The sequence below is a fragment of the Lactuca sativa genome, chromosome 6 (assembly GCF_002870075.4).
Source record: "Lactuca sativa cultivar Salinas chromosome 6, Lsat_Salinas_v11, whole genome shotgun sequence".
Taxonomy (NCBI): Eukaryota; Viridiplantae; Streptophyta; class Magnoliopsida; order Asterales; family Asteraceae; genus Lactuca; species Lactuca sativa.
This window is the reverse complement of record NC_056628.2, coordinates 26,296,474-26,309,029: the sequence shown is the minus strand read 5'-3', so window position 1 is coordinate 26,309,029 and position 12,556 is coordinate 26,296,474. Positions and strand designations below refer to the sequence as shown.

Below are 12,556 nucleotides of genomic sequence, written 5' to 3'. Positions count from 1 at the left end.
TAGACAGTCCAGTGGGAAACATTAGCAGGTCCGCAACCTGTAGGTGTTAATGAACTGAGAGTGTTCATTCGCTGTACTCCATCCCCCTCATGGTTGCCTTTAGGACATGTATGGCTGGGGAAACCCCTTAGCAGTAGTGTCCATCCCGATGATATTCTTTAGGCTAGGTCCCTTGTAATAAGTGTTTAGGGACATAAAGTAAGGATAACGGGAATGGGTAATCAGGGTTATTGTTGATTGATGAACTTAGTAAGTTTATTATTATTGTGGGTTGAAAACCCTATATGCTCACCAGGCTCCCAAGCCTGACCCACTCAGCTTTTTATGTTACAGGAAGTGGACCCCGAGCATAGTCGGAGGACGATGAGAGATTTTTGGATTATAGGCCAGTAGTTGTAAATAACTGTTGAAAGGCTTATAATGTCTTGTTTATGCTTTTGATCTGTATCGGAACATGACATCCCGAGGTTTTGATATATATGGAAAATATATACCTTCTTAATGAAGGATTTTGTTAAACTTTTATCATATGTTGTTTGGGGACCAATTCCGCAACATATTTTAAAAAGATTTCTCTGATTTTATTTTAAAAAGCATAAATTAAATCGGTCTTTTCTAGCCGAGAAATTAGGGGATGTCACATCCAAGATCTCCCATTTTCTTTGGTAGCTCACCCATTATCACTTTTGAACTCTTCTCACTAAGGGTCACCTTGGCATTCTTCTCCAATTGTTGGCGGGTATCGAGTAATTGTTTCAAAAACTTAGCATATTATGGAACTTTGGATAATGAGTCGATAAAAGGAGTATTTATTAGAATACCCTTTACTTGCTCCATGAACTTCAGATGTTTCTGCTCCAGTGGATGAATTCTTTCCTGAGATGGAAATGGTAAGGGAGGACGAAAAGCTTGCGTATTATCAAAAAGTTTCTAATCAGACTGTCTCCATTTCGTGGAGATTGAATATCCACGTCGTGGTCTCAGTAATTCAACAATCTTATTTTCCTTGACTTTTAACTTCTTTGGGTTTGGTCTGGGCTGATGTGGCTCAACTTCTAGAGTTTCAATTACCAGAACTTACAGTTGAGGCTTTTTTTCGGGAATCTTTGGAGAAAGTCTTTCATTAACCAAAGTTGTTAATTGGCCAAGTTGAGCTTCGATGTTGGAGATTGATGCTTGATGATTCCTCAACAAAGCTTGTTGGTCTCTCATAAGCATTTGATGGTCTCTTATCACTGCATCAGTTTCATTATGTCTTTTCTCCGAAGCCTCCATGAATCTTGTAAGTAAGGACTCCAAATCGACCATCTTTTCAGGTGGTTGCTCTTTTTTATAGAGGCCTCAATCAAGTTACCTATACTTTTCTTCTTTTTTCTCTTGTATTCATCGTATGGAAATCGCTCTTTCTTTGGCTTCCTCCAATCTTCCTCATATTTGTCTCTGCTTGAGTAACAAACTTGAGCCTTTTTGTTCCCGTGCTCATCCAAATGGCAATCTTTGGTTAGATGGGGACCATTGCATCTTTCACAACCAACTCTCAAAGCATATATGGATTGGTCCATTTTCGTCATCCTCCGGTCCATAGTGTTTAGCATAGCTAGAACAGCAACCATATCTTCAGAATTGCCTCCCCCGGTTCCTTTTGCTCCATCATGTCTAGGATTCTGATACTCACACGAATGCTTGGAAAACTCTTCAATTAGTTCCTTGATTTCCGCTATATTTTTCTTGGTTAGCGGTCCTTGAGAATCAAGGAATTGTCTTTCCATGACATTAACCCCATCATAAAAGATTGATACTTCTTCTTGCTTATTTAAATCATTTTGGAGACAATTTCTTATCAATCCCTTATAGCGCTCCCATGCCTCGTAGAGTGACTCCCCCGGTTGTTGCTCGAAATTAGCTATTGCTTTCTTCAGTTTAACAACTTTGGAAGGTGAGCAAAAGTGTTCTAGAAATTTCTCATGCATCTGTGCCCATGTAGTAATTGTACTGGGTGGAAGTGCTTTCAACCAATCTTTTGCAGCTCCCTTGAATGTGACAAGTAGCATTCTAAGTAAAATTGTAGTGCGTAGGACATTTAGGATGTTGAAGTATTCAGCAATGTCATTGACTTCGTCAAGGTGTTTGTAAGCATCCTCATGATCTTTCCTGGAAAATGGAACTTCTTTAAGTGCATACAGAATGTGTCCCTTCAGCTCGAATGTTGTTGCAGCGGGAATTATAGGATGCACTAGATCGGGACCGATGTCTTCTCGAATTATCTTCTGATACGCCTCCCTAGACATATCCGCAATGTTTGCCATCTCGTTTTTCGGCTCGTCTTCGGTTTTGCTTCATTCTTTATCAGTTTCTGTTTCAAAATCGGATTCATGAAGATTCGGAGTTTTCTTGAAGCTTTCTAACTTGTATTCGTTCTTTGCGGAATTGCTTGATTCACCCACATTCTTCCCCTTCTTCTTTCTAAAAACTGACTTAAGATCTTTAAAAGGTGACTTCTTTGGTGGATTGGTTCCTGTGTTTTTATCCATCTTCTTGTGAAGGGCTAACTCTAGATCTTCAAGAGGTGGTATCAATGGTGTGTTGGATCCATGAGTCCTGTACTACTGCAATAAAAAAAATAAAAACGTAAAAATGAACAAAACTACTTAAAAATTTCTACTGACTGTTTACCACAACGTGGCAAAAGCTACTACATCGTGTTGTCGTAGAAAATCTAAACAGAAATGAATAATAAAAAAAAACGTGAACTAACCGAATTCATGACGTGAGCTTAAGGCCCACGTCGTGACTTCAGTAAAAATAACTAATGCTCAAAATTTAAATTTTTGCAGGTTTTACCCTACAAAAAATGATCTATTAATCTAAAGCAAATAAATTTTAGCTTAATAGTCGTTCCTCGGCAACGGCGCATAAAACTTGATGTCGTAAAAATTAATTATATTTATGCATTAGTTTATCCAACTAATGAACTAATTATTACCTAAGACAATGTACCTTGTTGAAAATAGTATGGCTCAAAAGGCAGGTATCGAACACAAGGAACGGTTTAGCTAATTAATCTAATTACTTCTAAATTAACCTAAAAATAAAAGCAAAAGTTTAAATGGTATTTATCTGATTTTACAAGTTCAGACAAACTTAATTCTTTAACTAACTAATTCAATCAATTACTTAAAACACTTCTGTTTAGTACTTTGAGTCCAAATTTACCAATGTTGAATTAATTAATTCATGTAGAGCTATGCATGGTCACACATAATTTAATACATAATCAATTATTAACGATGATTGGAGCTATGTAAGATTGATTAAGCAAACACAATATTATGGTCACAATATATGATGTCCAACACAACCAATTCTGTTACTTTAATCACTTAACTAAGATTGGTTCGATCCTAGCTCTAGTAATCTAATGATCACTAAATTACTAGGTGTCAAGTTCATGTAAATTAATAATCACTAAGCTACACAAAATATGAATTCAAGCAATTCAAGTATCAAATTTAGCATGCTAGGTATTAACAATCAAATACAAGTATATAACTAACTAGAAAAATCAATAATCAAATAACTAATTCATGAGTTCAAGTTTCATCTAGTTAAACAGAAGTAACTAGATTTAGATACTCATGACTGCAATCAAGCACACAATATGAATTAAATAAGACATAGTTAACTGTACCAAATTAAAGGAGAAAATTATGATCTTCAACTCCTTCTTCTTCCTTGGGTGTTAATACTCAAGTTCTCTGCCTTATTGTCTTCTGGAATTCGTATTCTAACCTTCCAAACTCTGCAACCTACCTCCCAAATCGTAAAAACACCAAGGATTTATATAGTTTCGTGATTTTATGCTCCACGTAGTGTATGAGGACTCAACTTCGTAAATTTAGATTAATCCTAATCGGGCAAGGACTTTGACTTCTCGCATACTCATCTTCTAGAATCACCATCTCCATATCGTGTAAGTGAAGTCCACGACATGGATTTAGCTTTTCGCTAGGATTTTCTTCTTTTTAATTCTTCAATCCTCCAAAGTTCTTCCACTTGTCGCTTTTGTTCCTTATTCTTCAAGATTGCTTATTTTGGCTGCAAAACATAATTCAATCTTATAAGTACCATTTATCTTTGAAAATAACCAAAATATTAAAATATTGCCTAAAAATATATATAAATATGGCAATATCATATATGTATATATATATATATATATATATATATATATATATATATATATATATATATATATACACACACACACACACACAAGATGTGTGCCCGCACAAAGCAGCGGCGATAAATATATTTTTTGGCGAATAGTTTTCTTACGGGAAAATAATTATTAGATTTTGTTATTAGTTATTATGTAATAACAAAAATTATCACTCTTAATCAAAATATTTATGCTTATAACTTATATTTATATTGTATGTTTATACATTTGATGTAAATTAATGATTATCTGTATCTAGTTTAGAAAATATAAATTAACTTATATTGATGAATTTAATATTTTAAAACTGTTATTTTGCTTCATATTAATTTTTTAATAACTTTTTTTTAATTTAAGTCTTCAAAATTTTGATAAGTGTTAATGGTTTTGTTATTTATAATTGATTTGTACAAAAAGTTTTGTATGTTGTACCTCTTAAAATTTACAATATGACTAATATATATATATATATATATATATATATATATATATATATATATATATATATATATATATAGACGACAATCTTCAAGTATTAGTCTACAATAAAAGTGTAATTTTGGTTTTGTTTGCATAGTTGAAAAAATATACATAAGGTATTATTTTATAAAGATATTATTCATTGAAAGGAAGTATCATCGATAAGTAACAAACTAGTCATTTTGATATAATGATGGTAATCTGTATACATAATATTAGTTCGGTTATCTTTTAATAAAACTTCTTTCATTTTCTTTTAAATACTTATGTATTTAAAAAAAAAAAAGTTTACTACATAATAAAAGTTTAATATATATATATATATATATATATATATATATATATATATATATATATATATATATATATATATATATATATATTAAACTTTTATTATGTAGTAAACTTTTTTTTTTTAAATACATAAGTATTTAAAAGAAAATGAAAGAAGTTTTATTAAAAGATAACCGAACTAATATTATGTATACAGATTACCATCATTATATCAAAATGACTAGTTTGTTACTTATCGATGATACTTCCTTTCAATGAATAATATCTTTATAAAATAATACCTTATGTATATTTTTTCAACTATGCAAACAAAACCAAAATTACACTTTTATTGTAGACTAATACTTGAAGATTGTCGTCTTATTAGAGCACCTCTACAATAGAGATAACTTATCAAAAGCTTTTTCATTTTCACCTAATCATTTTTGCATTGTCGGAAGAAGTTTTTATAAGATAGTTTCTTTAATTATTAACCTTTTCTAAGTCTTTTTTTTTCTCTAAAGTTAACTAATTTATAATTTATATATCTTTAGTTTTTTTAAGCCAACTCGTATAATTTATCATTTACTATCATATGTCATATTTTAACATTATTATTAAAATTAATAAAAATATTGATAAAATTTTACAATATGAATAGACATTTAATGCCAAAAAAAAAGTAAAATTTAAACAAAACTTTGTCTAGTATTTTTTGCCAAACCTATAAAAGATGAAAAATATGCACATATATAAATAATTAATAAAAAACGATAAAATATTATGTAACTATAATGTTTTATAATAGTGTTATTTTGTAATTTTGAAAGTTTTGATAACAAATTTTAAAATTTATATTTTTTTATAATATATATATATATATATATATATATATATATATATATATATATATATATATATATATATATATATATATATATATATATATATATATATATATGAAAAAACATCATAAATGGTCTTTTTGGTTATCCAAAATCTGAAGTTTAGTCCCCGTGGTTTAAAACACTCATAGATGGTCCCTGTGTTTTCAAAAAATTTGATGTTTGGTCTTTTTTGCTAACTCCGTTAAGTTTGTCCGTTAACTAAAGCATATTTTCGTCATTTCACCACCACAGAGACCATTTATGATGTTTTCTTATATTTAAAAAAAAAAATTAAACATAATTAAATATATAAAAGTTTTTTTTCTCTCTCTCTCTCTCTCTCTCTCTCTCTCTCTCTTTGTGGCTTTCAACGTCTTCGACTGTTAGAAAAACCAGACTCCACATACTCTCTTTCTCCTTTTTTTCTTCTTCTCTCTAGATCTATCACCTCCGGGATATTGTCAAGTGTTTGTTTGTCCGGTAGGCCGGAATTCGTTTGTCGGCGATTCAACCACATCAAGTATCTCATAGTTCATATATATATATATATATATATATATATATATATATATATATATATATATATATATATATATATATGATTTGCCATCGTTTTTATCTCTTCGCCATCACCATGGCGGCTACTAACGCTCCAATTACTATGAAATAGGCACTCACGGTATGTAAATCTCTCCGCTGTGAATCTGATTTTTATAAATCTCTTTGTTGTTTTCATCTTCCTATGGTACGATTTGATTATTGAACTGTTATTCGTTGATGCAATTAGGTTTTGTATTGATTGAATCACCATGTTCACACTAAATCCAAACGAAAATTACTTTTTCTTCTAATAATCGAATCAACATGCCTCCTATGTTTGTCTCTGTTTTGCTTATTCCTCTTAATATTTCCATAGCTAATTCCTTAGAAACTGAATGGAATTTTTATTTTATCTTGAATAACACAAAACATATGATTCGTATGGTATTTTTGTAGTTCCCATGGATGATGATTGATTATACATGCAAAATTATGGATATTACGAACCTTCATTCAAAGAACACCTCAGCTTACAACTAATGTCTCCAATATTTGATCACAGAGACACAAAACCCTTCCTCTTTTCACCTGAAAACCTAATCATAATGAACCCAAACGTGAAACCATATCATCGCTTTTTAATCCCATCTGAGCCACCAATCCCACTTCACTACATAAGTGATGAAATTTTGGGTCCAATTTCTAGTTTGATACATGTGATTCTTTGATAGGTATCGATCGATTATGAGAACGAATACATAGAAGAAGGGTGTTCGATACACACGAATCCACACCGCCACCACTCCCTCTGCCACCAGTAGCCGCCTCATCACCACCTTCGGGTGATAAGAACCCGAAAAAACCCATATCGGTTTCCTTTAGAACATAAAGAGAGTCAAATAGAGATGGAGTCCAACAAATATGGACCGTTATTGAAGTAGAGGGGGTCCAACAGACACACACGAACAAGAACTGGAACATAGGTGTTTGTTTTGGTTCGAATTTCAAACAAAAATGAAGTTAATATACAGATATGGTGCCTTATCACTGATGTATGTATGTATGTTTATGTTTTTGTTTGTGTTTATGAGAGAGAGAGACCCTTTTTATTATTTCATTTTTTTAATTAAGTAAAAACATCATAAATGGTCCCTGTGGTAGTAAAATGACGAAAGTGCCCTTCAGTTAACGGACAAAACTTAACGGAGTTAGTAATAAGGACCAATCGTCAAAAGTTTTGAAAGCATAGGGACCATCTTTGATGGTTTTAAATCACAGGGATTAAACTTTAGATTTGAGAAAACCAGAGGGACCATTTATGATGTTTTTTCTATATATATATATATATATATATATATATATATATATATATATATATATATATATATATATATATATATATATATATATATATTTAAATCGATTACTTAACTAAATATAAAGCCTAAAATAAATCTAATATTTAAATATATAGATCAAATGTAACAAAACTTAAACAAAATGTAAGGTAAAAAATAAGTCTTTTAAGTCTAATGCTCCTTTATAAATGGTTTTCCAAAATCTTACTCAAAATAAGTATGTTTTTCATAATCTTAATAAAATAATAATAATAATAATAATAATAATAATAATAATAATAATAATAATAATAATAAAACTACCATTAAAGATACACTTATGTGATGTTTGTTTTTTTAAAGAAAATTTAATGAAGTCTGTGAACCACCTCTGCAGGCTCTGCAGTAGAAGATGTGGACCAAACGGCTGCAGACTATAATAAGAAATGTGTTTGTTTTTTTAGTATCTGTATGCTACTGCGGATATTAAAAAAATAAAATAAACTCATTTTATAAGCCGATTAGTTTTTTAATACCGAAAAATTAATAATATATGACATTTCAGCAAGAATTTATGATATTTCAGCAAAAAATAATCATATTTCAACAAAAAAAAATAAAGATATTGTAGTAAAAAATAATGATATTTCATCAAGAAATTATCATTATTCAATTTAAAAATCGAAAAAAAAAATCAACAAGAATAAACAAAAAAAAATGAAAAAAAGGTAAAATAAGATTTCAGCAACATATAATCAAGATTTCAGTAAGAAAAAAGAAGAAGAAGTGGTTGGAAGAGGCAATACATGTGTTGCGCCAAACAGAACATGCGCAAAGGTTTTTTACTCTGAAGACTCCAAAAAAACAAATAACTACGAGATTAAAAATGTTGCGTGTGTGTTGCACCGCGCAACAATAAGAGGTGTGACGAGTTTTTTTTTTACAAAAAATAAACATCACCTTAGTTTATTTTTGTTCATTTTATGATACTCTTTCTAACACCTATTCTCCAAAGTATGACCATGATTGTGTGTTGTTCATTTAAAGATGAAATTATGGGTTTAGGCATAGGCACTGCATTCCTAATTATTGACGTGGTGTCATACATTATTAATTTTTTATGGATAAAGGGACCTAAAGGACCCTAGATCTTCCATCAGTCACTTCTGCATTGAATCAAGAGGGTCAATAACCCAACCATGGACTCAAAAAAAAATACAAAAATGGCACCAAACTAGATCTAGCAAAATGGATTAGCAAGATGGAAGCTTTCTACCTCTCAGGGAAAGCAAATGAAGAACAAATCTCGGATCTTCAAGCTCCAAGTAAACTCCAAATGGTTCACTTCTTCTTCTCCTTCACAAGCACCCAAAAAGCATATTGTAAGGCTCAAACTCTCAAGATCTCAATTAGGGTTTGATTTTATGGACAAGAGGGCATGGAGGCTGTCTAAACATAGCCTGATGAGGCTATCACAAGGTTTAAATGGGGTCAAACACCCTAAAATTATGATTTCATTAATGCATACGTATGTCGCGTGTATTCAACGTACGCCCAACGTACATTTTCCATGGTCGCGATCCAAATCCGGGCTAGTACGCTAAGCGTACCACCCTTTACGCCCCCCCATACTAACTCGAGGACCAAAATGCAATACTTTTAATAAGGAGGGATTACATATGAAACTTACAAATTTTCTAAGTGTTACATGTGGTGCGCCCTAGAAGACAATGAAGACCCTAATTTGTAGGCTTTGTACCCTATTTAATGGCACTAACTTCGAGGGTTGCTTCCATTCTTCGCCTCCAACGCCTCCAAACCGCTAATACACGAAGCCCTAGCATATGTTTCGTTGTTTTTCCTTGAAGTTTTGTGTTTAGGTGCTTTTTGTAATTCTTGAATAGGAAGCTAGCCATTTGGTGCTTTTGGAAGCAATATCTAACCAAGTTATTACCTTTTTCTACATCCTCTAAACCTTTGTGAGGTATAAATTATCAACCATTATATTCTTTGCTTCTTAAATCTACATTTTTTTTGCATATGTAATCCCTTTCTTGTTTTTGGATTGTAACTTCCATGTTTCTCGTTGGGTGTTATTTATAAAAAAAATGTATATATGTCAGTCGACGATTGGAATCTTTTATGAATAAATGGAGAATTATTTGAATATATTTGTTTATATATGATGTACGATAGAAATTGGATAAGTATTATGTGTATATAATATTTGTGTAAAAATATATTTTAAAACTTAATAAACATGGCTAAAAAATATTAATTCAGAAAAAATAATCTAAACAAAAGTTGCAGAGATAACGATTACAAACTCGTGAATATAAAGAACGTCTAAATCTGACTTCGAATGAGGAGGTTATGATTTTTCGAAGTTTTGGTGTGACATAGTACAACAATGTGCAGTACAAAAATCAAAATGAAAATTGATTGGTTTTTAGCCAAAAAATCGAAACGAGCATCGAAGTACTCGTAAATCCAAATATGTCGATATAAAGATAGTCGAGAACAGAGTCCGTATGAAAAAGTTATAATTTTCACACAGATTTTAACAATATAATCTCCATAGAAATATGAAATTAAATAGAATGAGAATTAGTTGTTGGAATCTAAACGAAATTTGTAATACTTGGAAATAGCTACGCATGAATATACATAATTTTGAAAATGGAGCTTATATGCAAATTTTATAATTTTTCGAAGATTGCAAAAAATACCCGCAAAGGCGATGACGTGGAACCACAACTTTGTGACACACGACACTATAAAAATAGAGTCTTGTACGCCGATGCGGCTCCAACAAATGACGAACACATAAGGTGTGGCGTGCCTATGGACAACATGACGCGTCTCAATAGGATCTACATATATATATATATATATATATATATATATATATATATATATATATATATATATATCAAACGAATTTCATACTTTTAAGTTACAATTTCGATCCCTTTGTCTCAAACTTTCTCCCTCCTTCTTGAGTCCTATTTCTTTGTAGTTTTTATAGTGTTTTAGCAGAGCTTCTGAGTCATCGGAGAGTCCATCAAGTAGAACCTTTTGGGTTTAAGTTCTGCCTACGAACTTTTCGTACTTTTGTTAGAAAAATCTAGAAGATAAGATGCACTTATATTACTTTGAATGTAACTTATATTTATGTTTATAATCACTATTATGAACTTATAAATAAGATTTATCAGTGATTCTATGTCATTATACTGATTGATCTCCTTACGGGAGGTGATGTCTAGGTTAGATTTAATGAGGTGTTTAAAGTGGATTTTCCAAAAAGCATACCTTTTATACCAAACGGATCCTACCTCCAATATGATCTTACCTAGTTATTCCTTATCAGCTAGATCTTGATGTATTTATTGAGTTTATTGTGGAATCTAAACTACTGTTATTATAGTATTGAGAATATAAAACTAAGAGTAAGACTTAGTGATATTTATAACTAGGTCTTTTGAATGGAAAATATAAGGTTTTAGGCGAGGTGTTGACCTAATCGCAAGTCATCCACTTTTAACAAGTGAGTGCGTAGTTACTTTTATCTTACACATAGATACAAAGTGTTTAGATGATTAAATGCTATATGTGCTTATTATATGTGTTCAAGGTATCTATGTTAGATAAATAAAATAACATGATTTTACTTAATCATATATGTATTTTTCGTACTTATAATATACTGGGTAGTGAAGGGTTGTGAAAGATGAAAACGATGATAAGAGGCCATGACCATTATAGTACTATTATACTGATGAATTAGTAATATAACAAAGTATAGATGACGACCACAAACTATTCCAGTTAGTCTAGTAGAACACAGGCTGGCTCACAACCTTTAGGTGTTAATAAACTATTTGTTCATTCGTTGTACTCTAGCCCCCATGGATTCCATAATGACTTATATTGCTAAGGAATCCCTAAAGCAGTATTATCTACTCGTTGCTTATGATGATCCTTAGGACAGGTACATTGAGATCGATTATTTTAAGACCAGGGGGTGAGTATAACGGGAATAGTAATCGGGTTAATTGTTTGATGTGGCACATATAATTAAAAGACTTCAATTATTGTTGGTCGAAAATCTTATATGTTCACCAGGCTCCCAAGTCTGACCCACTCAATATTTTGTTACACAGGTAGTGATACGAAAGCATGCGGATTATGAGTTTAAATTTGCTGAGAGATCTAACGAATTCGTAGGCCATTAGTATAATAAATTATTGTAAGGCCTGCAATGACTAGTTTATGCTTATGTTTTCTGTATAGATGATGACATCCCAAGTTTTTATAATTAGTGAAAAACATTTCTTTGGAAATACTTTGATATTGATATTATCTTTACATTACACATGTTTTAGTTAGAAATTCCACATTAATATTCCTTTGTTATGAATTATTATTTAGTGAATGACTATTGGATTCTCCATATTCCCCCATTACTCTCCATAATTAGTGAACATTATAGCAAACATTATTATGAGTTTTATGAGTGTAGTTATGCACCACTATAACGAGCATTCATATCATACATCACCTTTCATCTTCTTTGTCTAGTATAAATAGTTAATATTATGTATTGTAAAGTTTGATGATTTTCATCACAAATATTGGAATAAAAGTTCTCTCTACTCTCATGTCTTTCTCTACTCTATAATTTATCTGTTATTTGATCATATTTTATAACACGTTATCAACACGACTCTACCATAGAGCTCTAACTCTTTATCGCTCTTGTTATTTTCGGGTATGTATTTTTTTATAATTTCACATGTAACATGATTACATATTAT

At 31.0% G+C, this 12,556-nt stretch overlaps 1 non-coding gene across 1 annotated transcript; it reads left to right on the top strand.

Annotated features, from left to right (window-relative positions):
- Positions 1 to 1,815: 1,815 nt before the first annotated feature.
- On the top strand, positions 1,816 to 1,922 carry LOC111895230 (small nucleolar RNA R71). Its single transcript, XR_002851499.1, has one exon. It is a non-coding gene; the product is annotated as a small nucleolar RNA R71 (small nucleolar RNA).
- The last annotated feature ends 10,634 nt before the right edge of the window (positions 1,923 to 12,556 follow it).